The following is a 6,294-nucleotide window of genomic DNA, read 5'->3' as shown; positions in this document are numbered from 1 at the left end:
CTTCACAGACTCACTTGCGTCTTGAAGGTGAGGAATCATTATGGATAAAACTAATTCTTGTTGCCAAGCCATGAAGGAGATTAAGAAAGAAAGGAGATCGATGGGAGTAAGATTACTGTGAACGACAAGTAAAAGTTACGACTTATATAAAGGAAGGAGCTAGTGTAACTTAGAAGCCAACGGTAACTTGCCACTGAAGTTTTACCGTCTTTCCATGATTTGGGTTTGGCACATATTTCTATGAAATACATTAAGAACTTTGAGATGAGGAGGTAAAAGAAGCTTGTAGGCTAAGTCACCTACTTTCATTGAATTCAGATATAAGGCTCACAATATCTGGGGGATAAGTTCTTATACTCCCCAAGAGATAAAGAACTTCTTTTGGTCCGTACTCGAATGAAAACCAAAACCTTGGTATCCAAAACATCGATTTTCACTTCTGAACTCATTGTTCTGAATCCTTAAAACAGCGTGACTCCTGAGAAGTATTCTAGGAAAAGGGTCTTCCTTTTTTTTAAAACAGAATCTTTCTTTTATTTTAGAGAGGGAATAATTATAAGATCAAAAAGGGAGATTCTTACTCCTGTATACCTCAAAGGCAGGGGAGGAATCTTACATTCTACCCCACTTAAAAAAGTGCGAGATGTCCTCATCTCGCCAAGTAGAGGACAACTCTTTTTCTTAAGATCCAATTTATTCTAGGGTTCCTTATATTCTGGTCAACCCAACAGAATACGGGGATAAATATCCCTTATATAGAACTCATCATTAAATAACAATTCATTTCAGATCATATCATTCATATCTTTAACACGATAATGGTCCATCAGATCGAAAATTTTTCTTTCTGAACATTCCTCCACGGGAATTTCAGTTAAGCAAGTTTTCAATTTGTCATCCCTTAACTTGATATACCAAGTCAAGTGTTAACAGTAGCACTTTGACAGCACAATCCACTAATCTCATAGTGATTTGCTGAAATCACTATCATCATTCCAGTTATGAATATCATCACAGGGACTCGTCCCATTCATCCTCATTGAGGTTTCGCTCAGCTTATTACACTTCAACCAATTTTGAGGGATCATCATTTTTCAATCAGAATCCAAATCAATTCATCAATTCTCAAACAGAATTAAAAATCATATCAACCACATTCGAATTCATCATCTGGATAGCATTAACGCTTATAATTTCAAGTCTTAGATTTACTCGTATATACTGTCAGTAAAGAGCTGCAGTTATACTCTCGGTATATACGGATAGTCACGGCCCTTGGAATTATAAGGTAATTACCATCATGTCTAGGCCTCAAGCAAGTCAAGGATTCTATATAATTGCGGTACTTCCATCTAAAGACCCAATTACCAAATTATGAATTTCAGTTTGAATATCAAATTGTATGAATTATATCACACAATTACAACCTTTTTTGTGCTTCTTGATAAATTTTTGACATAATTGGTTTCTCAGTTGATCTTTATTAACCAAATGCTCTGATACCAACTGTGAGATCCCGGTCTCCACCGCGCAACAAATTCGGGGTACTAGCAGCGGAAGTAGCACTTCATGCGCGGGGCAGGGACCCACACTCGGGGCCTCGCCCACGGATATCCGGACAAGAGACTAATCCGTCGGTTTGTCCAAAACCGAAACCGGAAAAACTTCCTTTACCCGGAAAGCATGGGCGATTCCACCAGGATAACTCTTAACTCTAACGTAGTCAAGATCATTACGGATCAACTGATCTGACTGCACCTTTAACGGTACTTGGTCAAATCAAGGAAGAAACTTGCACTTGGATCATTGGGATCAACGCTTTTTTCCCCATCAAGAGAGGCACAGCCGTTGATTCCTATCCATAGAACAATTTCTATCCGGGATTTACTTCATCTATCGTAATAATAGAAATTAAATCTCGATTTACGGATCCATCAGTCCAGCCTAACCCCATCCGATCCCATGGGTTAACCAACCGCCCAACCACTGTAGTGATGGGATCCAATTTGGAATTTGGTTAGGTTTTGTCCCGGGTACCAAGGAAAAGAGTTCCAAGGTCCCCTAGCCGGAAGTTCATACAAACATAAAACTAGCCACACCACTTACACACCCAATATGAAATTGCCTTTTTCTTAGCATCAACTAACTTTAAAACAATCCTTTAATGAAACCATAGTACCACTGATCACAATCTTCCAATTTATCCGGTTGATTCATAATTTCCCAGCATTCCTTCATCAGAGTATCTATGGCATCATTGGCAACTAGAACGCTCACCACCTATCCACACAGGGGCCTTTTCAATAGTTCCTAGCCCATAATACTCGGCAAAATAATCACTTATAAAAATTCAAGATGGACTCTCGTTGAAGATCAGCAAGATCAACCAACAGATCCATATAAAGAGCCATGGACTCATCCATTGAAGACCAGCAAGGTCAATCAACCAGATCCATGCCCGGTTTCACAAAACAACTCTTACTCCTTGTTCCAATATCTTCCTCGACGCACGCGTGGGTATCCTGGGCGACCCAGAGCCCGAGCACCGTATGGTCAGCACCCTCTAGGATCCTTCGCAGGTGACCTAGCGCTTCACTCATAGGCCGCTTCCTTGGTCCCTCATCCACCGTACCGGAAGCTCATCATTTAAATCGAACCGAGGCTGGTCAAGACCTCGGTCGACCTTGCTACGCGAGACGTCCTCCATTGACTCTCCGTCAGCAGTTGCAACTTTAACAGTTAGGTCTTCATGACCTTAATCCACAAGATGGTCAAAATGCTTCCCCAGCATTCTTGACATAAAACAGTCATTTACAAACAGTCACAAAATACAGTTTCTAAATCAAACTCTTGTCTTTCCACATTATCCCTCCTTAGTCCACATTACTTATTCCACATTCCATTCAATGTGTACTCATTCTCATCCATTTCCTCATATCGACGACACATTAATTCACATTCACATTCATACATCCACATTTACATGGATACATCCATTTTCACATCCTCATTTATACATCCACATCCCATATCCACATTCATACATACACATCCATATCCACATCCATACATCCACATTCACATCCACATTCACATTCACATCCACATTCACATCCTCATTTATACATCCACATCCACATCCATACATCCACATCTACATGCATACCTCCATTTTCACATCCTCATTTATACATCCACATCCCTTATCTACATTCATACATACACATCCATATCCACATCCATACATCCACATCCACATCCACATTCATATTCACATCCATATATCCACATCTACATGCATACATCCATTATCACGTCCTCATTCATACATCCACATCCACATACATACATGCACATCCACATTCCCATTCACATCTATACATCCACATCTACATCCACATACATACATACATCCACATCCACATTCCCATTCACATCTATACATCCACATCTACATCCACATTCACATCTATGCATATACATCTTCATGCATATATCCATTTTCACATTCATACATCCACTTTCACATTCATACATCCATACTCCCATCTCCACATCCACACATCCACATACATACATCCATTTCCACATTCCCATTCATGTAACCCCATATGTCTTCACATCTAATCTTTTACATCACATCCATTCTCGCCCTATCACAACCCATATACATCCTATTCTATCACATACACTTCTTACCTCATCCCATACACATCTTATCACATCTTAATTCATCTTATCACCTCTTATCACCTCTTATACACCTCTTATCACATCCTATCACATCTCATATCTTATTTATAGAATACAAGAGAATTCTTATATTTGATATAAGATTTCTTTACACATTTACTTATGCATAAATTCCATTTAAGGAGATTAATACTTCCGAAGAAAAATCAATCTTTTATGCATCTTCCTATGCATAAATTCATGAAAATGACACTTTTGAATTAAAATTCAATCTTTTATGCATCTTCCTATGCATAAATTCAATTTAGATGAGAATGACACTTTTGAATTAAAAATCAATTTTTTTTTATGCATCTTCTTATGCATAAAGTCAATTTGGTAGGAATTACACTTTTAGAATAAAAGAATTTCTCTTATGCATCTAAGTTATGCATAAAATCCATTTATGATGAAAATCACACTTTTAGTATAAAAAGAATATCTTTTATGCATACCTCCATGCATGAAATCCAATTATGATAAAAGTAACACTTTTATAATAAAATAATCAACTTTTATGCATAACTCTATGCATGAAATTCAATTATGATAAAAGTCACACTTTTATATAAAAATTTTCCTTTATGCATACTTCTATGCATGAAAATTAAAAATGATAAAAGTAACACTTTTGATATAAAAATTTTCCTTTATGCATACTTCTATGCATGAAAATTAAAAATGATAAAAGTAACACTTTTGATATAAAAATTTTTCTTTTATGCATACTTCTATGCATGAAAATTAAAAATGATAAAAGTAACACTTTTGATATAAAATTTTTTCTTTTATGCATACTTCTATGCATGAAATAAAAATGGTAAAAATAACACTTTTGATATAAAAACTTATCCTTTATGCATGATATTAAATTTTAATTTCTCCATGATTATAATGAAATTCTTTCAATTAATCTAGGATGATAATTCCTAGAATATGGTAGGAAGTCCTCTTTTTATACTTTGAATGAAATTATTTTATGCATAATTTTTATAAAAATTTTGCCATAGCTCCGCTGCTATGACTGATAAATCTCAATTTTTCTAAGGGATAAAGCTTATCATTAAGGAAATAATTAAAATAATCTCTAATTGGATCCTTAATCCATAATGGATTGAATCATCAATATACATAAACTAAAAGCATAGAAAAAAGCCATTAATTTGGCCTTAAGCATAGCTTAATCTTGGGTTAAGGAAAAGCTTGATTTGGATTGAGAATGGGTCATGAGTATGACCATTTCTTGAGTGAGAGAGAGAATTTACATAAAAATCATTAGAATTTAAACATAAATGAAAATTAACCTCAATAGCATTTATTAAATTATGTAACTCTTCACTACTATTCACCAATAAACTTCAATAGCATTTAAAAACAACATACCAATTAAGCTTCTCAAGCTTGAGAGGGGTTGAGAAGAGAGAAACATTAAGAAATTATAGAAAGATCAATATTCACTAATTACCTTACAACTTGCTTGATTCTTTGTTCACGGTAGAGGCCCCCAACCAATCAATTGGTTAAGTATGTTGATGGAGCCACTAACGGGGATTGAAGAAAGAGGGAAACTCCAAAAACTAGTGAATTATTAAATGAATTCACAGTTCTTGGCTTAGGTGGAGTAGAGTAACGATGCATAAACACTATCTATTTTTCAACAAGGGGGAGGCTTCTATTTATAGGAAAAATTGAGCTCCTAACCAAACAAACTGATTCTAGAATTTTCTAAATCAGTTTGGTCAATATTTGACCATTTTTAGGTCAGTTAAGCTAACTTTTTGGAACTAGACTTGAATGAGGAGAGAGGAGAGATGAAATATCTCAGTTTTTATGAGTTTAAAACTCATTCAAGCATGTGAAATATGCACCTCCTTTAAAGAACTCCCCTTCCTTACATATGTGTCATAATGGAATCATTTTAATATTGCTCATAGTTTTTTTTACTAATAAACCTTGTACATTTTCAACTCTTCATCTTATGTGAAATATGCACCTCCTTTAAAGAATTCCCCTTCCTTACATATGTGTCATAATGGAATCATTTTAATATTGCTCATAGTTTTTTACTAATAAACCTTGTACATTTTCAACTCTTCATCTTATGTGAAATATGCACCTCCTTTAAAGAATTCCCCTTCCTTACATATGTGTCATAATGGCATCATTTTAATATTGCTCATAGTTTTTTACTAATAAACCTTGTACATTTTCAACTCTTCACCTTATGTGAGCATTTACTCATTTTTGGGTATCTTCTTTTTACAAATTTGGATTTATCTCTTCCCTACACATGGATTGATGCTATTGGCCCATAGAAACCTTAATTGGACCATAGTCTAAAGATTTCTGAAAATCTAGACCCTTAGACTAAGGTTCTTTATACCTATTTCCAATTAATTCCAATTGCACATTGGAAAATTCTTTTTGAATTTCTGTTTCAGGGGAACTCATCTGAATTATAAGAGATATTTTTCTATCCAAAAATATTCAAAATCTGAATATTCTCTCTCTAGAATATTTTCTCTCTCTAGGCTAAAATAGTTAGAAACAAGGTCTTTATAT

The sequence above is a fragment of the Cibotium barometz genome, chromosome 12, assembly GCF_041138505.1.
Source record: "Cibotium barometz isolate CiBa-2024 chromosome 12, ASM4113850v1, whole genome shotgun sequence".
NCBI lineage: Eukaryota > Viridiplantae > Streptophyta > Polypodiopsida > Cyatheales > Cibotiaceae > Cibotium > Cibotium barometz.
This window is presented reverse-complemented; position numbering follows the sequence as displayed.